The following is a 27,080-nucleotide window of genomic DNA, read 5'->3' on the forward strand; positions in this document are numbered from 1 at the left end:
ACTAGTTTATCAGGCTCCTGGTGAGAATTTCTAGAAGGCTGAGTTCTGCTCAGTCCGACTGTTGAGGAACCTCCATGTGACTTGTCTTGCATGGAAGTCTCAACTTAGTCTTCTTATAACGAAACTAGCTTTTACCAGAGTGAGCATTTCAAGAAGCCCATGCAGAAGATGAAAGAGTTCTTTGCAGATAGCACTGCAAGTGTAAAACTTCACTCATGCTGCTTTCTATTGATCAAAAGGTTATTAAAACCAGCCCAAAGTCAAGGGAAAAAGAATTAGACTCCACTTCTCAATGGCCGAAATAGCAAATAAGTTGTAGCCACTTTTAATGTATGAGAATTATAATGAGTATTTATTTTCCCCTTTAAAATTATTTTTTTCCAGTCCCTCAAAACTTAGTACTTAAAACACTTTGTATACTGTTAATTTTAAACAGAGCTATCCAGGCTAAGCTTAATAAGTCATAGTTTTGACTATTTCATCGACCTTTACTAGCTCTGTTTCTTTCATTAAGATTATACTTACATTATAAGTCCTCCATTATCTGATCACAACCAACTTTTAAAGTCTTATTTCCCATTGTATTCACTCTATATTCTGCCTAAAGTGAACATATTAAATCCATATCTCCTACTTTTATGTCATGTATTTTTTTCCACTCTTCCTACAATACCTTTTATCTCTCCCTGGATTACAAGACAAACACTGATCTGATAAAACAAGCTGGAGTTGTTTCCCATATTGCTTTATATCTATCACTCATATATACCCTGTTCAATAGTTCTTTATGTAATTATGTTTTATCTTGGCTTCCATATACAGATATCACTAAGGAAAAACTTCTTGTCATTGTTATTGCTTATACACAACTCTAGAAACTTAATTTCATAGAAAAGTAGCTCAAATTCTCTTTCTAAACACATAAATTCATATCTGTTCTAGTGACTATGAATAGTTTTCAGTTAGTATTAATTGTATATTCAGGCACAATATTGTATGTGAGTAAATGGTCTAAAAGGCAAATATTAAATGCTCTGGTTTGAATGTGTCCACCAAATTGCATGTATTGGAAACTTAGTTCCTGATATGACAGTGTGACAGGTGGGACCTTTGAAAGGTGATTAGGCCACAAGGGCTCTACCTTCATGAATGGATTAATGCAAATTATTAAAGGGTTTGAGGCTGTGAGTTTGATCTCTTGCTCTCTCACTCATGTTCTCTTGGCATATGATACTTTCTGCCGTGTTATGATGCAGCAAAAAGGCTTTCATCAGATAAACCCCATGGTCTTGGACTTGCCAATCCAGAACTGTGAACAACATGAACTTCTATTGTTTGTAAATTATTTAGTCTGTGGTATTGTGTTATAGCAGCACACAAAACATACTTGGACAGTCTTTTTAGTAAGTCTGAAATGCAGAAATTTTCTAGATACAGAAACTCTAGATAAGGTGAATCTTCTTTCTCAGACAATGTGCATACAATTTATGTTTGGAAATAATGGGCCTGCAATTATTTTATTTTAGCACTTTGATAATACTGGTTTTTAAGGTACTTATTAAATCTTAGTGATTAAAGTTATTAAGTTTTTTTTTTTCCCAAAAATCACACGATGAAGACATCATGCTAATTGCTTAGAATTGTGTGTTGCCAATTTAGTTCTATTTTTTTCAACTAAAAATAATCTGCTTCTTTACAAGTTAGATGTATGTCTTTCTGTTGTGGTATTAAGTTTTGAAATAACAACATTACAACATTTATATTAAAAATCATTAAGAACACCATAAATTCAAATTTAAAGTGTGCATTTAAGAAGTATGTTAATTTGTGTCAGCAATATTTATTTATATACTTGGGATAAGGGTCTTTTTGGTGGGATTTTTAAAAATATTCATATGCAAATATATAATACAGGATATTTTACAGGTTGGGGACAATTTGCTAGTAGTCTAAACTCAACAAATAATCATGCATATGATCTTTGAAAAACAGTATATTTTCCATACTTTTGGTTTCCTCATCTATAAAATGATGGTTTGCAATAGGTGATAATTGATGGCCCTTTTATTTATAATTAAGCTTTCTTAGGATTGTGGAAAGTCAAAATAAACCTGATTCTAGAATTTAACTTCCATCTTTCATTCTTTATTCTTCATTATAGAATCACTTATAATGTTAGGGTAGTTTAACAAGACCAAAGATAAACTGGGATAGTGAAATATCTTCTCTTTCTTATCATTATTACAGTTCCCTTTTATATTATAAAATAATTAAATAAAATATTATTTTGTTTAGAGCTGAAGAAAAATATACAAATAAAAATAAGAAGAGTAAACACAAAGCCAAACACAAAGTAAATAACCGATCTTTAATGTTAAAAATGTGGGTACACATATAAAAAGCATTTTATAGTCAATAAATAGAAAATGCTTTTATGTACAAGTTTTACTCATATTATCCATTTAATTCAGCAATTTATTCTTTCAGCCAATAATAAATTAATGCTTCATATTGTAAGAATCTTTAATGGGGACTTTTGAGAGAGTGTATAAAGTTATTATAGTATAAATAACAAGGCAAATAGAATTAAACCAAAACCAAAAATTTTTAATGTAGCCAAAATATTTTCAAGCTGCTATTCAGCTCATTTTAAAATGGGGAGGCCTATCCTGGGTTGGCCCAATCTAATGCTATGATTTCCTAAAAGTAGAAGAAGGGGCAGAAAAGAAGGGTCAGGTATAGCCATGATGTGAAAAGGACTTGATTCTTCATTGATGGCTTTAAAGATGGAGAAAGTGCCACAAGCCAAGGAATGTAGGTCTGTGGAAGCTGAAAAATATAAGGAAATGGATTACCCCTAGTGCTTCCAGAAAGTCACACAGCCCTGCTGACACCTTAGTCCAGTGAGACTCTGTGTCAGACTTGTGTTGCATTCACAAGCGACTAAGTCTGTGGCAATTTGTTATAGCAGCAAAAGAAAACAAATATAGTATTTATGCACTGAAATCTTCATGACTTTGGAATAGAGTCAGCAAATAGGAAAGAAAGCTATTTTTTTGCGTTAATACAATGTTTTAGAAATAAGATTGAGAAGAAATGACAGAAATATTGCAGCCTATTATGTTTAGACCTGAGTATTACTGTTGACCATCATTCTTCTTTTCCATACCCTATGTGGGTTTGTTTTTATGGCTATTGCTTCTTTGGTTTATGATCACATCATCTTGTCTGATTCTTTTGAGTCCTAGAAGTTAAATGTTAAAAATGTTAAAAGTGATAGAGGCAATTTGAGGTTCAGGTTGATGTTACTTTAAGGAAGAATTTACATTTCCTTCTGGCAAGCAGCTGATTTGGGGAAAGTAGTAACCCTATTTTACATTAATCTAATCAAGGACTTATATGATTCGAAGCTGGACTTTCATTTTTGTGAAGAATGGCTTCTGTTTCTCTCTTCTTGTAGGCAGACTAATTCCCTTCAGAATCACCTTTGATTCTTGATGGGTGTTATGCTGCAATTTCGATTTGTCTAGCCTTGAGGGGCTGTCGAAATATCTTCTCATTTTCTTCATCACCTCTGTGGGCATCAGTTAGCATCTCTTGGGAAAAAGTGGATCAAAATGCCCGATTTAGATCACTGAATTTCCTTCTTCTACATCTCAGCCCTATAATCCCACGCTATGTTCATGATCTCATGTTTTCAACTATTTTTGGCTCCCGATTTTTAATTTTTGTTCTGCTTTCTCAGTTCTTCTCAGTTGAACAATCAGTCTAAATGATCAATCTGCATTAATGAATGTTTATAATTATTCTGAATGTTTTGCAGTTAGTAGAAGGAAAAATTTGACATCTGTGTGTTCTGGTCTGAAATAATGAATTGCTTATGACCTTTAAATAGACATATAGCTGGACATAGATAGATAGATAGATGATAGATAGATAGATAAAATAGATAGACAGACATATATGTAAAAAACAATGGCAACTTTTTCTATAGTACATCCTGCCCTTACTTTAAAGAAAAGATTAAAGTAAAAGCTAAATTTCCTTTTCCAGTGATTTCCTGTTTTTATCTAGAAACAAATTCCTTTCAGTTTTTGAAATAAAGACTTAATGAATATAGAATATCTTATTTATAGCAGCTTCAGGTTTATTATAACATTTTTGACATTATTTAAGAGTAAAAGACATTAAATTGCACAAAGAATATAAATTAAAACATACATTGGAACATTCCTTCAAAATGGAATAACTACAACAAAACTGTACTCTTTCTCTAGAATTCTAACAAGGTTACATTGTATTTACAGAAAGGACAAGCACAGGCAACAACTTAGTAAATATAAATTGGAGGAGAACTTTCTGAAATTAAGAAATAAAATAAATGAAACTAAGTCAAGGGCAATTGCAAGCATGATAAGAGAGTTAGTCATCTTTTATCTTTCATTGAAAAAAGATCTACATTTACACAGATGGCTTTTTCTTTCAGTAAGAGTTTAGTTGTCATTCACATCACATTTGACACATTTTGGAATGAATCAAGTATGATTTTCCTCCATATGTCTAGCAGATCAAGCCTATTTATAAACATTGGCCACACCCATTTCAATCTGGGTTCACCAAGCATAACTTTCTAGAGATAAATGAATCTTCCATAAGTGCATCACATGATAGTAATGATATACTTTAGTCATAATTTCCCTGAAAAATAGCATGATATTCTGTGTCATGTTGGTTTTTATGAGCTACGGGAAAAAAGAAGTGTCAGCAATTCGAAGCATTTTTATTTTATTCACTAGCATTAGTTAGGAAACAACTGTTATATTAGTTGAAACACATGTGAATGCCAATAAATATTTGTATTTCTTAACAGCATTTGGAAATAAAGAAAAAAATGAGATTTTTATCTTTAGGGAATATTTTAATCTAACAGTTTGAAAGATAATTATAGGTCATTTCAACCATATAGACCATACGGTTCTCTGGACTGTAATCCAGGCAAGTTTTTTCAATATTCTTGAACACCTCCAAAGTCTGAGAAGTCACCTCTTTATTTAGAACTACTGGGGAATTCCTCTTATCTATGTTTACTTGACCCATTTCAAACTACTGGGTATTTTGTTTCATGAGCAAACATTCGTTGAGGACATTAAGGATACTTAACCTTTAACATTGTACCACCCCCACAAATATTAGTTCAATATTTTTATTTTGTCATTTGTTTAACTCTAATCACAAGTAAGAAATCTGCTATTTGTGTCTGTTTTTGCCATCATACATAATGTTTTATTTATCTTCAGGATTATTTTTAAAATCATAGTTTTCTTCTCCCTTGAAGCTTTAGTCCTTCTGGCTCTGCTTCTTATATATTCACATCAGTCTGTTCTATGTGCCCTCCTCTTTAGTACAAATCCTTTTTAAATTAAAGCTGATTGAAGATTTTCCTATGCAACTGCAGAGGACTTAATAGGCATGTACCATACTTTACCTAACTCATAAGAAGCATTTGTGATCATAAAGTTATAACCATTATTTGAGACCTCTGAGTTCTTGAATGATCGTCTATTGTAGAATGTCATTCACAATTGATTTCAGCACTGTGGACAGTGTCTGCCACCCACTGTCTTCTCACACTCTTTATTTTCCATTTTTCCTCTTTCTCATGCAGTGGCAGAGATCCTTTGAAATCCTCTTGTTTTTCTTAATTTATACGTTTTTATTCATATGTATGAGCACACAGCATGGCAGTGTAAAGAAAGTCCTGTGGGGTGGGGTGGGAATGTCTTTATGCTACAGTTTGAACTGTTCCCCCCAAATGAGCATGAAGCCTATTCACCTCAGAACCAACCATTCTACAGGAAGCTGTGCTCTGATGCACACACAAAAAATATGTCATTAAACTAATGGGGTGTTATGCATAGCAGTAACCGCAAAAAACACTATCATTTTTTGTTCTTATATCACCAATTGGTACATAATGTGAGCACAACAGAGAACTAACGTAAAATAGATGTAAATGGGTTTCAGAGTGCATTCATGAGTAATGTTTTAACGAAAGGATACAAAAGTTGCATACTTTCTCAATTCTAGAATGCCTAAAGAGCCTTTCTTCTGTCTGCATGTTTGAATATCTTAGCCGTGTATACCTTTCAAAAGTTTGAAAACACTACTATGGCACCTTCTAGCCTACCGTACTGTAGATTCGAAATCTCATAGTTGTCTCTCTCTCTGTCTCTCTCCTCATTATTTCCTACTGACCCTCATTGCTGAGTGTCCTTTCAACCTTAAATCTAGGCCATATTTTAAAGCTCACTTTTTCATAGGCTCCCTGACTTCACTTCTGCTTCTAGCAGGGGCACAGACACTGCTGAGAGGAGGCTTCACTGACTGTTTGGGCACTCTTTTGACTCCTGCTGTCGAAAGCCTAAAATAGGTAGATCTTACTCCATCTGTGATTTCTCCTGACACCGAAGCTAAGATGGCAGAGGAGCAATCTTATTCGGAACAGTGGATTCTTCATGTTCATCTAGAGAAATAGTCTTTCTCTTTGTATGTAGGCCTGCTGTTGACTTCTGCAGGAGGTCTCCAGGTAGACAGAGCTGCAGTCTTACCTCTAGAGGTAGGATATTCTTTTGATCTATGAGGGAATGTTTGTTTATGTAATTCTCGAAGCTTCTCTCTACACCCATGGCTGCTTTTCCCTTTGGAAAGGCAGTTATATCTAATTGGTTAGAGTGTGACATATTTTACCACTGTGCAACTCATGACTTATATTTTCCATGTTCATGATATTAAGACTTGATGGGTGGAAGTCGCTAAATTTCCTTTCACCTGGTTGGGTTAATTTGTCTTCTTTAAATCTCTGATTTATTCTGTACTATACTCAGAAGTCTAAACTCAGTGATAGATCTTAATAAGAAGCCTAATTAGGTGAAAACAGTCCATCACCTACTTCTATTTATCTATAACAGCAATGAAAATGTTATTTTTATTTGCATATTTCTGATTTCTGTTTAATGTTTGGTTGGAAAATAGTGTGTAAAAGAGAGAGATGCTTACTAGAGTTTAAAATAATGTCATATTCATTAGAGTTCAAGAAATGGAATACTCTCTGTGTCCAAAATATATCATCTTACTGTAGCATGCAAGAATATAGAAGGGTTTTAAGATTGTTGGATTTCTTCATCATTTGTTTCTGATGGACAAGAGGTTTTATACAGATATCCTAACAAATGAGAGATTCAAAATGGCTGAGACGATCAAGGTGGAGCAAGTAAAAACAAGGGAATTGTTTCTGCCTTGTAAGTATATATAGACACTGTTCTTATCTGAATGGTAACATTTTACAAATATTCATGCGTAATTTATATACATTAAAATGCACCATTGTATGCATAGTACTGAATAACATTCAGCAAATGTATTCATCTTTATAATCACTGTGAAGCAGGTTCACTACGCACAGGTTATCAACTTGGCTGAGTCCAGTAAGACAGAACACATGTTATGCAACAGGTTACGTGAAGATAGGCAGCAAGGGACAAAAGAAGCCTAGGATCCATTATGAGCTGGTCCCACAAGCCTCCAGAAAGTTGTGCAGGGCAGACAGAGTCTCAACTGCCTGTGCCTCACTAGTACCACAGTTAAAAGGCCCCAAAAGGCAGCCTGCTCTGTGCTACACACCTCATGGTCAACAGGAGTCACTGGGCTGAAGCTTTGAAGGATATCCCATTTCTAGAGGAAAGAAGAATGAAACCTAGGCTGTTCTGGTCAGTCCCTCCCTAAATCAAGATGTTACATTTCCTAAAAGGGACAGAAACAAGGCCTGGACTATTTCAGGCAGTACCTCCGTATCTCAGGATATTGCATTCCCAGCGTCTTCTGGTTATTTTTGAGAATTCTAAGCAAAAAATCAAGGAGAAATGGGTCACTCCAAGGCCACTCAGAGAACTGTCCTGCAGTCACCACACTAATCAACATAAAAAATAATTTGTTTCTCTGTACCCCTTCAAGTCAATGCTTGTGCCCAGGGAACTAGGAATCTGCTATCTGATACTATAGGTCAGATTTGATATTTCTAGATATTGATGGAATCATGTCATATGTACCCTTCTGTATTTGGCTTTTTCTGCCCAACACAATGTTTTTGACATGCATTTACATTTTTGTACATATAAGTAATTTATTTCCTTTTATTGCTGAGTAGTATTCTATTGCATGGATGTACCACATTTGCTTTATCATTATTTTCTTTTCTCTATTATAGAAACTAGTTTAAATATCAGCTCCAATTAGCATAACAGAATGGGAATACTTTATAACTCAAGAAATCAAATAGGGGATATATTTTCTTTTGTGCTTGCTTCACAATTTATATTACAGACTAAATTAGCAAATTACAGACTTGTATTTTTCCAAGATTTCCAAGTATAAACACAGAGCTTATCAAATGTAAACCAGAAGAAATAAACAATGATTTCTTGTTGAAACATGCCATTCCATATAGTGCCAAAATTGTTGTTTTGAAACTGCTAACCATGAACCATAATACTGGAATAATAGAACACTAATGAATGTAAGTCACTATCTAAAATGGAAGCTAATCAGTGAGATCATGATGCATGTGTTTAAAGATGGCTATTACTGCTGTGTAGTAACACCAGTCATATTTCTAAAGCACTTTATGCATATGTTTGTTTTAAATATATTTCTATCATTTAGTTCTAAGAGATGTGTCATTTAGACTGCAATAACTTCAAAATAACCAATAAAAGAGAGGATAATTTTAAAAGTTTCCTAGTGTTTTCTCTCTCACGCCTTTCTTCTCTCCCTCATCTCAGTACCATCCTTAGACACAGGCAAGAGGGAACCAAGCACGGGGATCTGCACTTAAGTGCATCTTGAACTGCAAGGAGGCCTGCTCTCTTGACCTCCTGAACTGAACCCCTTTCCATGGGGTCAGGAATTACTGGTCCAAGGGAAGCTTCCAACCTAGGGCACATGCCCCTTCGTTGTAGACCATGTTCCAGACACCTGGTACTCTTCTTAAAAGGCCCTGAACTGCTTTTGCATCTTGTGTTGACCTCTTCCCTATGACCTTTTTCTCTAAAAACAGATCACGTTATTAGTTTGTGTATACTGGGCTTGAGGGAAGAGCCAGAGAGTGATTATTTGAAAGGAGTGGGGCATGGGCAGAGTTGATGCTTGGGCTGGGTTGTTCTCCTGCACATATGGAATGACAAAAGAAGAGGTGTGGCCCATGGGCTAGGGGCCAGGAGGCAGCAGCCAGCTATTCTTTCGCTGTCACATTCTGGACAAATACATGAGGAATAAACAATTCAAAATTCGAACTTGGCCTTTCATGTTAACATAAAGATAATTTGTTAAGTTATGAAAACAGGGTTGCTATGGGTTGAATGTGTTCTCCAAATGTTCCTGCTTTGGAAACTTGAGTTCCATTGTAAAAGTGTTAAGAGAGTGCAAAATCCAATTACAGTATTTAAAAGGTGGGGCCTGTAGGAGGTGATTGAATCATAAGGACCCTGTACTCAAGAATGGATTAATCCATTAGTGGGTTAATGGTTCAGGGAGTGGTCTGATGGTTTTATAAAGAGAGCAAGTGAACAGGTTAGCTCTTTTGCTCATGCCATACTTACCTGGTGACACCCTCCTTTGCTACAGCAAATTGCTAGTAGAAGGAAGGCTCTCACCAGATGTGCTCCCTGGACCTTGGACTTCCCAGACCCCAAAATTGTAAGAAATAAATTTCATTTTCTTATAAGTTACCCAGTTTCAGATATCCTGTTATAAGAAACAGAAAACAAATGGCAGCATATTTTATCTTAAAGTTTGGTGGCTTCATTTAAATTTTAAACAATTTATAGCCGTGATACCTGAGTTTCCATTTGTATTTTTGTCCTAGTCCTGAAAATTTCAGGGGCAAATTGAAGTGATTTTTGTGTCTGCTGTTGGCTGAGTATTACAGGCCAAGCATAAAGAACTATCTTTAAGCAAGTCAATGTTTTGAGTAAATGTTTTCAACTAGATTTATTCCTCCATACCAAGGAATTTGATAGTAAAGTGACCTGATTCTTCCCTCCTTCCCCTGCTTCCCATCAGTGAGAGGTGGGGAAGGAGGATTTAGGTTGTTTTGGTGTAATAAAACCAGAGTTCTTTCTATTCTAGACACACAACCACTTTTAATTCAAAATAATGATAACTCTTCTTTATCTGTTTCAAGTAATCATATCTCTTATCTAGCTACAGTTGTTACGTGAATTTTTTGTTTGTTTGTTGTATTTGTTTGTTTGAAAAAGACATCCAAATACTAATAAAACAAACAAAAAAGTTGACTTTTCCCAGATATTTAAATGTATATATTAAATTCTAAATACTTTAGAAAAGTTGAAGGATTTAGGGGAGTTTATATTTGAAGAGTTGAAAAATATATAAGGTTATTTAGAAATATACCATGAAACAATGTGTTCAAAAAATATTGATTCTATTGAATAATTAATTTAAAAAGGTGCTGCATTCAAAATTGTTTTGGGAGAATTATCACATTTTTACAAATATAAATGATCAAATGGTTAACACTCATTCTCTCTGGCTGTTTGGATTATAGGTTATTTTTTGTCATGTTTCTTTATGTTTCCAAAAATACATGTATTACTTTTTAAACAAGGCAAAACATATTTTGAAGGGCTATGAGTTTAGCTACTTGCTTTACAAAATTTGAGGCACAAATAGAACTCAAACTGTATCAGTTTCTCAGAGTTAATTGTTCAAAACCCAGTATTCCAAGCTAGTGTTCTTCCTGGAACATCCTTTTCCTTCCAAATCTGATGCCCCATGTCCTTTATATCTTATTTCTAGGACTGATCTTTACCTGAAGGTATCAAGTTCAACAGTCAACCCTGCACCAGTGCTTGTTTTGTACTAAATCCAGTAATGGCCTTGTAGTAGATAGATACTGAATTTTAAAAAAGAATTGAAGATGAAATATTGATGTAATAAATAATTTTACAGTAAAACTTTAAGCCACCTTGTGGAAGGGGTTGATAAAGAATAATTGATGTGAGGAGTTTGGTAGAAAAAGAGGATTGGCACGGTCCATGCCATGGCAGGATCCTAAAGGAATCAGCGTGGGCTGTCCTCTCCGAGTTGGCACGGCCACCGGGGGGAGAGCTGTTGGCAAGGCCATAGCTACGAGCACTTGCTACAACCGTAAGGGCTGCTGCCTCAGCTTCGTGGTACTGCTTTTGCTCTCTCTCTCGATATTTTAGTTAGCATGGCAGTTCTCGGAATTCCCAAAAGATTATAAAAATAACACAAATGATTTTGCAGTCATTGAACTAAACATTCCCCCAGAGGATCTGGGTAAATTGGACAATTTAAAATTATCCCCTTATGATAAATTGACCACACCAACATATGCTCCAAAAGCACTGCTCATGACTAAATATGAGCTGCAGCACAAACACGCAAAGTTATTTCAAAAAGGAAATTTCCATCCTCTCCTGACCATCTGGGTAAATGGATATATGGGATACAAAACGGGGAAAGGAAAAATTTGGTATCCCCCTAGGGGACATCCAAAATATGATGTAAGTTGGCAGACATTATTTACTGGATATTACGTTAATGGCAAGAGAATGGTTGGTATTAATGGGAAATTATATTATTGGGATAAATTAAGTATATGGGAACGAATCTGTAGAACAACCTTTACTTGGTGGTGTCCAGTTTTAATAAATCATTAAAAATCAGGTATTGGGATAAAAATATATTCTGTAAAATTATTAAACCTGCAAAATTAGATCTTAGAAGAATAAGAGAGTACACCTAGTGTTGTGAGGGATGTTGCTGTGCACAAGGACATTTTAACATTTGGATCAAGATGACAGGGCCACAGCCAATGCATAACCTTAAAATGTGCATGATAATGCTGCTCAAATATCCACTGTTCTTTTTCCATATGAACAGTAGGTTCATTCCATTAGAACATAAAATCATTAGACTCCCATTAGAATTTAAATGTTAACATTTTTCCTTTTAGGAAAGTTGTATTTAACCAAAATAGCTGCCACCCTGTTAATAGGGTGGATATTAACCACAGCTTGCTAACAGAAAAAGGTCACAAGATAACTTCAAGACAATGAAGGGGTGGTTTCGATCTGATAACCTGATTCCAGAAAAGAAGCACAAGTTGATCACCTGAGACATGCTGATAAAAGGAAAGGACTGGCTGACCTCTAAAAAAGTTTCCTCCCTGCTTTTTGGACTATTGATTTAAGCTTGCTGATACAATAAAAATAGTACCCAAAAACCCCTGGCAGAGAAAAATCTAGATAAAAGGCATTGTCTCATGCTCTACTGGGCTCCATCTGCAACATGCTGACAGCCTGCAGAGAGAGAACGTGCATATTGATGCATTGAAGTCTCCGTCTGTGTTTGTTATTTTCGCTGACTCCTCATCCCTTTTTCAAGGGCCCCCAACTTGACTGGAGCTGGTCTCAGGCAGAGGATGGTTCTCTGGAAAATGAAAATTTCTGAATTAAACATTGTATAAGATGCAGATCAAAATATAGTTGGAAAGTGAAAGTCTATGTAAAATGGTAAACTTAAGTCATGGAGCAAGAGAATAGTGCAAGTTGTTTTATGAAAACTAGTCATATGATATCATTAAAAGCTAAGAAAAAAGATTCACCTCTTCAGGAGAAAACTTGAAATATTTTCATCTTCTGAAAGCTTACACCTTTATCTATGCGGTAAAAACACAAATTAAAGTTGAAGCATAGACTTCAGTAAGGAAAAAATGTTAATTAGTTTTCATCTAATTCTCCTTTCCATACTGCTGCAAGAATGTATATAATATTTAAAACAATGAAATCAACTTACTATACTACCCTAAAATTAGCATATGCATCTTTTAAAGGTACATAATTTGCAACCCATTCACAACCTTCTTATTTAGATCATTTGGCTCACTATACCATTTAGAAATATAGATGCACAGAATCAAAAAACTTTTTTGCTGCTTTTATATTTATTTTTAGTCTTAATGACCTCTTCTTGCATTTATTCTAATCTGTGTACATTCTACTCATGAAACATTCTCTTCATAAAAGTTTCACAGAAGAATGCCTCGAAGATGGAGAAATTTTATTTTACCAAATAAATTTAATTTTGTAACATTTTCCTTCAACAACTTCAAAATCCTTTGTTTTGAATATAGGAGAAATGCAAAGTAGTTTTCGACTTATGACTCATTATTTTTCTTCCATTTAGCTTACCAAAAATTATAGCTATCACAGCGATTGTCCAAATAATATATGGGGATTCCCTCCAAGAACGAACGTGAAGAGTTCTATTATTCAAAAAGAATCTTTTGCTGAACAATATTTATAAGAATTTTATATTTAAGTTATACAAAGATAAAACTATCTATATGTCTCATGTTTCCATCATTTGATTTGTGGAAAAATGCACATGTTTTAAAGCATTTTTTTTCCAGATTAATCCATTCTACAAATGATTATCGTCAATTCTTATGTTTTATTATAATTTATTATTTTGTAGTTTGACAGGAATTTTAAAAATCACATTGCATTTAAGTTATACTGTTTGCAATATTTAAGTAATGCATAGATATCTGAAACATCACATAACCTTATGTAAAGCATAAATTCCTTTGCAAATATGTACTTTAAATACTTGCTGAATAAGTGGTATGTTTGGACAAGCATTTTTTAAAAAATAATAGATTGGTTTTAACTGATATTTTGTCTGCAAAGCTAAGTGATGGATAGCGGGGGGTTTTTTGTTTTTGGGGTTTTTTGTTTGTTTGTTTTGTTTTTAAATCTAAAAAAAAAGTCAGCAAACAAACAAACAAAAGTGTTTGGCAAAAGAGATCCTGTGATGACAGCAGAAGAAATGGAGAATAAAATATTATGCCTTAACTTACATGATTAGAACCACCAATTGTAACTCAGATTTGAAGCATGCATTATAATTCCTATTTCATAATTATTGCCTAATCATGTTGAATTGAGAATGCTTACAGAGTGCTTTTTGAAATACACTTCAGAGATACGATATATATAATGAGCAAAAACAAACCAAATAAAAAAATGTGTATAAGCTTATATAAATATTTTTGTCTCCAAACAATAGCTGTCAATACCACAGAAAAGAATTTCAGACATTTGTACCAAAAAGTTATATGATCTATTTGTCATTATTAATAATATCACAATTATATCACAACTACTGATCAAAAATGAAAGCTCTTCTGAGGAAAAAAACAAGAGACATAATATTTTCTTGAACTCATCATCCCATCTGATTTATATACTACTATTATCATATATTTGAATTATTTTCTTTACCATTCAATCAATAAGCATTTAACTTTCATTCAATCAATAAGCATTTAACTTTACAATAATTTATAAACCGTTTATCCATTCTGCTGTTTTTAATTCCTTTTTGAACCTCTAAGTTTCCATCTGCAATCTATTACTCTCTGCCTGAATAACTTTGTTTAAGTTTTTGTTTGTTTGTTTGTTTGTTTTTATTGCAGGTCTGATGGTAATAAACTTACTCCAACTTTTTAAAAATAAAAATGGCATTATTTTATCTTCATATTTGTAATCATATTTTAACTGGATATAGAAATCTAGGTTTGTGATAATTTTATTTTGGCATGTTAAAAGTGTCTGTATTAGTTTTCTATTGTTGCTGTAACAAGTTAACAAACTTTGTGGTTTAAAAGAGCACAAATTTACCATCTCACAGTTCTGTAGGTCAAAAGTCTGACATAGTTCTCACTAGGCTAAAATCAAGGTGCCAGCTGGGCTGCATTCTTTACTAAAGGCTCTAAAGAAGAATTTGTTTTGTTTCCTGTTCCATCTTCTAGAGGCTGCCTGCATTCCTTGACTCCTGCCATCCCCCTTCTTCCATCTTTGACACCAGAAACTGTGGGTACGTCCCTCTCCTATCTTCACATCCTCATATCACATCACTGATGCTGCTTCCAATTGTCACGTCTCTCACGCTCTCTTCTGCCTGTCTGTTCTATTTTTAAGGACCCTTGTGATTACATGAGACTCACCAGATAATCCAAATGTATCTCCCAGATCTAAGATCATTTGACTAGCAATCATGATCTATCTGCAACTTCAATTCTCTTTTGTCATGCAATTGATAGATTCACAGATTCTGGGAACTGGGGCTTAGACATCTTTGGGATAGTTATTATTCTGACTACCGCAGTATTATTCCTCTTCTGACTTCCATTGTTTTTGCTAAAATAGGTGCTAGCCTTATTTTTTTTTATTTTTATTTTTTTTCCTCTCAATGCTGTTAAGGTTTTTCTCTTGATGTTGATTCTCAGCAATTGGTGTATAGTTGCTCTTTACTTTGTGTTTATTGTACTTGGTATTTGAGTGATTCTTAAATCTATGCCTTGACATATTTTGTCAATTACAGAAAATTCTCAGTCATTATCTCTTCAAATATTGTTTCTGCTTCATTTTCTTTCTCCTGTTTTCCTGGAATTTAAATTACAAGTATATTAGAGCTATTTAATGTACCCATTATTTAAATGTCATTTTATATATTTTTCAACTTTTCTCTCTTTGCTTCAGTATAGATATTTGTCTAAGATCTACTTCTATTTACTGACCATCTCTGTAGCTGCAACTAATCTATTAAACTCATCGATTGAGCTCTTAATTTCATTTATAACCTTTTTCATTTTTACAGTTTACTTTTTGTACTTTTCCATAAACTCCCTATTTTTTCCTGAAATTATCAGTTTTGCTTATAATCCCTTAACACATTTTTCAAGATCAAATTAATTACTGTAAGTCCTATGTCTGAAAAGGCTGTTTTACTGTGTCCCTTGTTAGTCTCTCTTTTTTGCTGTTGGTTCTCTTAGTTTTATTATATCTTATCATTTCATATGTTTAGTTACTTCTGATCGAGTGCTTGATATCAAATATGACAAATTTTACTGATACATTTAGGCCCTGTTTGATACTATACTATGCTATACTACACTATACTGTACTATGCTATACTATACTATACTATACTATACTATACTATACTATACTATACTATACTATACTATACTATACTAGAGATAATTTATGTTTGCTTCTCACAGGTATCCAGGCTAAAGAGATTTGCAATACAAGTTCTCTGTAATCCAATAAGACATTGAAAAGACATACACCTGAGTTTTAGTTCCTATGCACTGAATTTAATCTTATAACTAGAGTAAGGCAGGAGTTTGTGATTCTAATTAAAAAGCTGTAGTCTACCAATTTTTATATAACACATCAATTTGATTACTTTTTCATTTTTTACAGTATATTTACCAAATTTTAATTTATATCATTTTGGACAAGAGATTTTAACATTACATATCTAATTCATCAAACTGTAAATTCAGTCCATATAGTCTATCAATTCCTCCCTAGCTGATATTTTGTATATGTTTAAATACCCCATTTGTTTTAATGTAACAAATCACTTTTTTTGTTTTGTACAGTTAATACAAGACCAATCTTAACCATGTTCTTTTCATTTTATGTTTTCTTCTTCCTTTCTTTTGTCTTAGATATTATATCTTGAATAGCTATTCTTCTGACTTTAATCCCTGACAATGTCCTATAATGGACATTCTCCAAGTTATTTTGGAAGTTGATGGATTTGTATGTGAAAATATCTTTATTTTGCTCAAAAGTTATTTTCATTTGTTTCTAAATTAGTTGATAGATTTTTATTTTCAACTTAGTGAAAAAATTATTCCTTTTTCTTCAGCTTTTATTTTTGTTATCTTTGACATCCTAATTAATCATTCTTTGTCAGCAAACACTCTTATAGAACTGACTGATTTTAAAATATATTCCTTGCCTTGTTGTTCATAGTTTTACAATGATGTGACTGAGGTTTTTTTTTTTTTTAATTTATGCAATTTGTTTTCAATATGCTTCTCCAAACTCTGGATTGAAGTACTCGAAGATTCTCAGTATTTCTTCAGATATTACTTCTATAACATCTGTATTTCTGTACTTCTGATCTCATATTAGATACACATTCAAACTGCTCACTATATCCTCCCTGACTCTCAACCTCTCTTTCGCACTTTTTACCAAAGCCAGATTCTGTATATTTATATAATTCTTACCCCAAGGTTACTAGAATAACTTTATTTTATCTGCTGTTAATTTATACTCATTTTTAAATGCTTTACTGTTTACATTAGTCTATACCTTTAATTCCTAATGCTTCAGTCCTGTTATTTTTAAATATGCTATATTTTTAGCTTCTCTAATTTTATGAAATGTATTAAACCTTTACTTTTATTCTAGTTTGATAATTCTGAAATTCTGTGGGTATTATTCTGCTGTTTTTTTCTTTCCCTAGTGGCTCATTCATAGTGACTTCTTTTTTGTTTTTTGATTTGTTTGTTTGTTTACCATAAACTCATTTCCTTCAAAATATCATCTGCAGTAATACTTAGAAATCTAAGATAAAATTGGGTTCTTCCGAGAAAATATTTGTGTTTGTTTCTGTGAAATATTTGTGTACACTATGTGTACGGGCATTTGTATTATATTTTCATTTATTTATTTATTTATTTATTTATTTGTTTGTTTGTTTATTTATTTATTTATTTATTTATTTATTATTTATTATTTTATTTTGTCAATATGCAATATGGTTGATTATTGTGGCCATACACTATGTGTATGGGCATTTGTATTAAATTTTTAATGTGAGTTTGTCAGACCACTCAGGAAATATGAATAAGGACAACAAACATATTCTTGAGGGCTCGTTATATTTTAAATGACCAGGTTCTTGTTTCTTTGGTTTACTTTATATTGTTTTCAAAACTACCACGTATTTAATAGAACTATATAGCTGTCTCAGGTTTTCCACTTTTTAAAAGTTTTAAAGACATATTTTATATTTTGTATCTGATTTATCCAATACTTGAAATTTTAGCAAACTTAGTATCAACATATGTTCCTTCCATATGGAGGTGTGAAACTTTGTTGATTTATTTATTTAAAATTTTTGGATTGTGTACTTCTTTTTAATTGAAATTAACACAAAGAATTCTTGAAAGGCTTGTTTGGGTGTTTATAGACAGGAGTTAGATTTCTTATGCTACACATGGGCCACATTATTTTTTAACTTCATCTGTGAGCTCTTAGATTATTTTGCTATTCAGTTCTCATCTCAGAACTAAGTAAGAACAGGTCTCTAACTGTGAATTCCTAAAGGATATTTGTTAGTATCCTTTGGTCAAGGTGAGTTGAAGATCCTAGAGTTTTGAAGGTGTCTGCATTCAACTTCCCATCTTGTATGGAATAAACTTTTGTCTCTCATTGTCCCCAATGTAGACTTGAAAATGTATACCTGTTTGTTTCCAAAAATAGCCAAGTCCCTTTATGACATACTTTATGACAGGTTCAGCTTAAGAATATGATTTTCAGCTCTATCTTTCCTTCTGGCCCTTGGATATTACACTTACTTTCTTATGGGCTTAGGTATACATTTTAAATATTTAGAACTAATTTTAAATTTATCTAACATTTTCTTTATTTTTAAATTTATTTATTTATTTTTTATTGTAACATAGTTGATTATACATATCTGTGGAGTACAGAGTTGAATATCATTACCTGTGTGCAACAGGTGATGCTCAAATCAGGATAATTAGAATATTCAACATTATACAGTGTTACCTAATAGTTTTTCATGGCCCTTTATCAATTATTTTTTGATAGTTTGAGATTTTACAGGGCATCTGGTCTACCACGTTGACTTGAAGAGCAATTTTCAAATTTAAACTTTATGATATAAAATTGAAACTCATCAATAGAAAAAGAAAGGATACATAAATATTATAGGGTAAAAACAGCATATTATTAAAGAAAAAATAAACTAGAAGAGTTGTCTTGAAAAGATATGTAAACATTAAGTTGTTTTGCAGAAGTCACTAGCAGTTTCTAAAAATAACCCATAGATTAGTATCTTGTAAATGAAATATTTGTAATGGTTTGACATAGTAGAATATTATCTGGAATCAATACCAGAAATTTTGAATTGTAGTTATGTCACTTAACTCTTATTGGCATGTTAAGAGTTTTTAAATAAAAAACTAATGCATCTTACCTATGTTATAAACAAGAGAATTATGTCATAAAAACCTTTCAGAGAAATTATCTGTATTAAAAATAGATATTTTGAATAAAGGATGACCCCTGGAGGTCTATAGTGGGTTAAAACATATTCATCTTGGAGCAAGGGTCAAAAATTATCTAGGAAACAGAAAACATTTGTTAGAATTAATGAAACAGATCAGAACTGGCAACATATTGCTTTGTAGGGGTTTTATGCTTTAGATAGTAGAAATTTTTCAACTTAAATTATTTTTATCCTCATCCTGACTTTTTTATTTCTCAATTATGCCTTTGGTATTGCTCTTTGTAGAAGACGTGCTTTTTATGTGTGCAGTGTTTCTTTTTAGTTTTGCATTAGAAACCAGCAAAGAAGTAAAAAGGGAAAAAAGGAAGACATACTATTCATGAATCTACTGGTTTCTATTACTTTTTAGAAATCTGTAATTACTAGTGAGATGTATATATCCATTTTAAATATTGAAGTATTTTGTTTAATAATCTTAAAAATGTTGACAAACTCTCAGAACTGTTTTTCCAAAGTTATAATATAGTTCTGGCTATGGATGTAGATCACCTTGTGACTTGTGTCTGATTTGACATACTTTTTTGAATTTCTTAAATGGGAAACTGACAACCCAGTAAAGGATCCTTAGTCTATTCCTTCATAAAAACTTAAAGATGTGTGAAAAACACCCACAAAAATAATGGTCAAATTTTTCATTAAACGGAAAGTATTACACCAAATAGTATTTTATGTATTTTTCCTAGGTAGACTCGTGGTTTAAAAATAGCAATGGTGATACTGAATTAAAACTCTAGCATTTTGAATTAATGGCCTCATTTATTTCGTGATCTTTAACACTGAAACTATGTGGCCCCTTTTATTCATTTAATTTGGAATAGGAAATTAAGAATATAAAATAGAGAAAGGACATACTTAACACTGCATGATATGAAGTAGTATAAATAAAAAAAAACTTTTTTGTTCCATTTTCTATTACTTACAAAAATACCACTGTGATTTAACAATATGTAAATTTTAATAGTTTAAATCTCTGTTTTCTTTCTTGCATGACAAAATTGAAAACCCTGATATTAAACTACAATCAAAGAGAAAAATAAAAAGAAATGAAGACACTAATTAAAGAGATGGAAAACATTTTAATTATATAGCACAAAAATGCAGGGAATTATCCTTGAACGTCTTGTTTTTTTGTGTAGGCAGGATTTTTGTGTTAATTAGAAGTTTCTTTCAGTATACATGTCTGTAACTTACTTAAAGTCTTTCCAGGGCCAAGCCCGTGGAGCACTCGGGAGATCCTATATAGGAATGGCCAGTGCACTCACTGGCTGAGTACCGGTCACGAAAAAGACAAAAAAGAAAGAAAAGAAAAAAGTCTTTCCAAATCAGCACTGAGTGTTCAGAAACAAACAGAAATAGTTTGTCCTTCCCACCAAAAATATTCTAAGGTAAAGATTAAAAAAAAAAAAGTACCATAAAAATAAACATGGGTTCAAAACCTTTATGAAAGAATCAAAATAAATTTTTATTTACTTAGTTTTGGAAGAAATAATTTTTGTGCAACATTTTTTCTCCTTGAGAATTAAATACAAATCAACTTTGAGAAGTTGAAGCTGATATTTTTGAACCTAATTTGTTTGAAGCAAATATTTTCCATAACATTTGGGAACAGCAAATGGAAACATAAAAGTCTTCAAATCATCTACAAAACAGTATGTCTGTTCCCCAAATTCAAGAACAAATAATATATGGTACTCCATTTTTTAACAAGACAATAATGGGTATTAATAGAAAACTTCCACACTTTTAAATGCATGCCATTACAAACTTTCACATTTTCCTTAAAAACCCATGAAACACTAAATTTACCTGGCAAATTCCATAGACTTACATTAAACTGTTATAAAATTCAAGACTGTTGGTCTGAAAATTTCCTTATGAATTGTTAAATATATCAGTTCTTTAAAGTGATTAAACTTGGTATCATTGAGAAAATCATTATTAAAGGTATTATTGAATGTATTGAATTATTTTACAGAAGCAATCTATGCACAGATGCATGAATAGATAAAGTTATGGAAAGGGAGAAAGAGAGAAAATACTTCCCTATATAATCATTTTAAAGTCTGAATGAAGTTTTGAATATAAAGATTGATAAATATATGAAAGGAAAAGATCAGGTATCTAATGAACTGAAAATAAATCCCAAGAATTGTATAATTGTAACATTTAAAATATCTAGCTTGTTATCAGATACTTACATCAGAAAACACGCATTAATGTAATAAAATAGATGAGGACATCAAAGAGGCCGTCTTCAATGTAATAAATAAAACACATGAAATGAACACCTGAGGAATGCCAAAGACATTAAGTTAATCATGTGTTCTTACCAACAATCTACAATGAAGTGTGGACTTGACAGAGCTGATGAACTGCTTCCCATTAATCATTTCAGATTAGCACTTGTAACAGTAACATTGCTGCTAGTAACATTAGTAATTTTCTAGATTAATAGACTATTTCTTAGAGTAGTTTTAGGTTTAGGTTTACAGAAAAATTGAAAAGAAAATAAGAGAGTTCCCATATGTTAACATTTCCTCCCCAGCCCACAGTTAACTTTATTATTAAAATCTTGCATTGGTATGGTACATTTGCTACAACAAACCAATTTGACGCATTATTTTTACCTGAAGTCCATAGTTTACGTTAGGGTTTATTTTTTTATTTTTTTGTACAGTTAGATGTATTTTGACAAATGTGTAAAGTCATGCATTCAGTGTTACAGTATCATGCAGAATACTTTCACTGTCCTAAAATGCCATGCTCCACCATTCTTCCCGCTTTGGCCCTCAACCCTGGCAAACTTTGATCTTTTTATTGTCTCCATAGTTTTACCTTTTGCAGAACGTCACACAGTCAGAATCACACAATGTGTAGACTTTTCAGATTGGCTTCTCTCACTTAGCAATATACATGTGAAGTTCTTTCATGTCTTTGTTGCCTTATAGTTCATTTTACATTCCAGAATAATATTCCAGTGTATGGATATACCATAGTTTGTTTATCCATTCAGAAATTGAAAGACATCTTGTTTGCTTCCAATTTTTGGAAACTATGAGTAAAGTTGATATAAACATTCTTGTGCAGGTTTTTGTGTAGACATAATGTTTATGCATTTTTAACTAATTTGGGTAAATACTTAGGAGAATAATTGCTGGATAGACAATGTTATCTTTGTAAGAAACTGCCAAACTGCCTTCCAAAGCGGCTTTACCATTTTGCATTCCCACCAGCAGAGAATGAGAATTCTTCTTGCCCTACAACCCCTCCAGCATTTGTATTGTCAGTGTTCTGAATTTAGGCCATTCTGATAATTCTAGTAATTGTTTTACTTGCAATCCCCTAGTGACATATGATGTTGAGTACCTGTTCATATATTTTCAAGATCCTGTTCAATATCTTTTCTGATGAAATGTCTGTTTAGAGCCTTTGCTCACTTTTTAGTTCGGTTGTTTGTGTTCTTACAGTTTTTAAAAATTTGGGGTATATTTTGAATGTCAGTCCTTTATCAGATAAGTTTATTGCAGATATTTTCTCTCACTCTGTGGTTTGTCCTTTCATTCACTTAACAATGTCTTTCAGAGAGCAAATGTTTTTAATTTTAGTGTTGTCCAAAGTATCATTTTTCTCCATCATGAATGGTGCTTTTGGTATAGCATATGAAAAGTCATTTTTAACCCTAAGTATTTTAGGTTTCCTTCTGTGTTGTTTTTAGATGTTTTATAGTTTTGCATTTTAAATTTAGGTCTATTACTTATTTTGAGTCAATTTTTGGGAAAGGCATGATTTTCATGTCTACGTTTATTTTTTATTTTCCATGTAGATATCCAGTTGTCAAGCACCATTTACTGAAAAGACTATTATTACTCCATTGCATTGCCTCAGGTCCTTTATCAAAGTCAGTTGGACTCTGCTCCACTGATCTATTTTCTTATTTTGCCATTACTATACCATCTTGATTTCTGTAGCTTCATAGTAAGTGTTGAAGTAGGTAGTGCCAGTCCTCTTACTTTGTTCATCTCTAATATTGTGTTGGCTAATCTGGTTTTTTCCCTTTCAATATAGACTTTAGAAAAAGTTCTCCTTACCAGTCAAAAAAACAAAAAAGAAAGAGTTCTCCAATATGTACAAAGTAACTTTCTGAGATTTTGATTGGGATTGCATTAACTCTGTGAATCAAGGTTTGGAAAAACTGACATCTTACAATATTGAGTCTTCCTATCCATGAACATGTGATGTCTCTTCATTTGTTTAGATATTCTTTAATGTTTTATCACAGTTTTGTCATTTTCCACATGTAAATCTTGTGTATATATTGATAGATTTATATCTAAGCATTTATCTTCTTTTCTGGTATGAATGCAAGAGGTATTGTGTTTTCATTTGAAATTCCAATTTCTCATTGCTGGTATATATGAAAGCAACTGAATTTTGTGTATTAACCTTATATTCACATATTTTTCTAGGTATTTCTGTGGGTATTTTTGGTTAATTCTTTGGGTTTCTCTACATAGACAAGGATGTCATCTGTGGACACAGACAGTTCTTTTTAATTTTCCTTCACAATCTGTATACCCTCTTTTGTTCTTTTATTGCCTTAGCGAGGACTTGGAAGTCTTGTTGAGTAGGAGTGGTAAGAAGGACGTCCTTATTTTGTCTCCAATATGAAGTGGAAAGCATTAAGTTTCTCACTATTAAGTATGATGCTAGCTGTAGATTTTCTTCAGTTGTTCCTTATCAAGTTGAGGAAATTCTTCTCTACTCCTGAATCATTAATGGTACTGGACTTCACCAAATGCTTTTTCTACATCTACTCATATGATCATATAATTTTTCTTCTTCAGCCTATTGATATATCAGTGGTATTTTAAGTCCCTCTATAAACATGTCAATGATTAAAGCGAAAAATATTTATGCAAATAATGATAACACTATGATCTCTGTTCCTGATTAAGAAATTCAAACCAGGTAAATTGTACTATACACTTCGTATGTGCTAGGGATATGCAAAGTACAAAAGTGAGTCATAATGATTTTCTCTAGAAATACTAAATTAATATAAATATGGCAAAGTAAAAAGGAACAGATGTTGTAACTTTTATTAATTATATATTTTGGATTATAAAACAAACTTGTTTGAAACATAGATACTTATATATCTTTGGTAAATATCAGTCAACCTGCTGTTCATGAAACCGAATACTCCTGAAAACTAGCAATAAATAATATATTCACACAAACATTTGTCACAACTGATACATTTATCCCACAATCAAATTAAACTAAATCAATAAACTTGAACATAGGCCACAAGGAGTCAGTATGGTAGACAAAAAGGTAGATACATGGAAACATAAAACACAGCCATTACCTCTGACAAACTTGCATCCTATTTAGAGAAATAATATGTATATGAATTCATTATGGTCTAAATAATTTTAATACCAGAAAAATATAAAAATAGAAGAAAATAAAATGTCTCAAGACTAAATCTGTGGAGTAAATCATAGAGGCATTAATTATTTTGTCTTTCAAGGCAAGAAAGATAGTGTTTCAAAACTAGTGTTGAAATACATATTACTTACATCAGTTAATCTCATAATAACAGATCGTTCCCTGTGTCTAAACATGTGTGCCCTCTCCACCAGCAAATTATACACTCCATAACATCCACTGAAGTGTCTCCACGATGTTAATTAAAGGCAACCTTTAATCATAGTCTTCTAGTTTATTTCATCTCTTGCCTCTTCCACAGACTACTCAAACAACTGGACTGGAGATTTTTACCTGAAAACGTTATTCAGCTTCACACACAAGTAACTACTGTGAGGATGATAAAAGCCCAGACTTCTAACAATGACTTTAAGAATTTGCTTGAGAACAAAGTCAACCCCCACTCCCACAAACAATGTAGAATAAAATAAATTAAAAAGTGAACTAACACTAAGGAAAACAGTATGGAGTTTCCTCAAACAACTACAGATAGAACTGACATATGATCCAGCAACCCCACTGCTGGGTATATACCCAAGGGAATGGAAATCTTCATGTCAAAGGGATACCTGTGCTCTCATGTTCATCACAGCTGTATTTACAACAGCCAAGGTATGGAACCAATCTAAGTGTCCATCAGCGGACAACTGGATAAGGAAAATGTGGTATAAATACACAACGGAATACTACTTGGCCATAAAAAAATAATGAAATTCTGCCATTCACAGCAACATGGATGAACTTTGAGAAAATTTTTTAAGTGAAATAAGCCAGGTACAGAAAGTGAAATACTAAATGTCCTCAAGTGGGAGCTAAACAAACAAACAAATAAATAAAAAAAAGTAAGAAAGATACAACGATCAGAATAATATGTTGAATTTTCAAAAGGAGAGAATAGAACTGATGTTGCCACAAATAGGGAAGGGAGAGAAAGAGGGGTTTAAAGAGAAATTGGTAAAAGGCCACAAAAATGATTACATTGTGTTATGGTGAAACATTCTAATTATCCTGATTTGAGCATCACCTATTGCACACAGGTATGGATATTCAGTGCTGTGCCCCACAGATATATACAATTAACTATGTTTCAACAAATAAAAATAAATAAATGAATTTTAAAAAGTAATCTAAAAACAGGAAAAGAGGCTTTATGAAAACATCATTAAAACATTCATATTGAACAATGCCTAAATCCATCACTCCATCCCTTTTTTCCTATTTTCTTGAGAGAAATAAAAGAAAATAAGAGAAGATTTTTGGAATTTAATTCCTTGAATGTCATCACTTGGATCTGAGAGAGTTATGATTCATTCAAAAATATACAAGTAATCCCCACCAAAATTCCAAAGACATTTTTCTCAGAAATGGAAAAAACTATTCAGACATTTATATGGAACAATAAAAGATCACGAATAGCCAAAGCAATGCTGAGCAAAAAAATAAAGCTGGAGGCATAACACTACCTGACTTTAAGCTATACTACAAAGCTATAATAACCAAAACAGTATGGTACTGGCATAAAAACAGACACACTGACCAATGGAATAGAATAGAGAATCCAGAAATCAACCCACACACTTACTGCCATCTGATCTTTGACAAAGGCACCAAGCCTATTCACTGGGGAAGGGACTGCCTCTTCAGCAAGTGGTGCTGGTATAACTGGATATCGATATGCAGGAGAATGAAACTAGATCCATACCTCTCACCGTATACTAAAATCAACTCAAAATGGATTAAGGATTTAAATATACACCCTGAGACAATAAAACTTCTTAAAGAAAACATAGGGGAAACACTTCAGGAAATAGGACTGGGCACAGACTTCATGAATACGACCCCAAAAGCACGGGCAACCAAAGGAAAAATAAACAAATGGGATTATATCAAACTAAAAAGCTTCTGCACAGCAAAAGAAACAATTAAAAGAGTTAAAAGACAACCAACAGAGTGGGAGAAAATATTTGCAAAATATACATCTGACAAAGGATTAATATCCAGAATATATAAGGAACTCAAACAACTTTACAAGAAGAAAACAAGCAACCCAATTAAAAAATGGGCAAAAGAGCTAAGTAGGCATTTCTCCAAGGAAGATATCCAAATGGCCAACAGACATATGAAAAAATGCTCAACATCACTCAGCATCCGGGAAATGCAAATCAAAACCACATTGAGATACCATCTAACCCCAGTTAGGATGGCTAAAATCCAAAAGACTATGAACGATAAATGCTGGCGAGGCTGCGGAGAAAAAGGAACTCTCATACATTGTTGGTGGGACTGCAAAATGGTGC

This window comes from Cynocephalus volans, chromosome 15, assembly GCF_027409185.1.
Source record: "Cynocephalus volans isolate mCynVol1 chromosome 15, mCynVol1.pri, whole genome shotgun sequence".
Taxonomy (NCBI): Eukaryota; Metazoa; Chordata; class Mammalia; order Dermoptera; family Cynocephalidae; genus Cynocephalus; species Cynocephalus volans.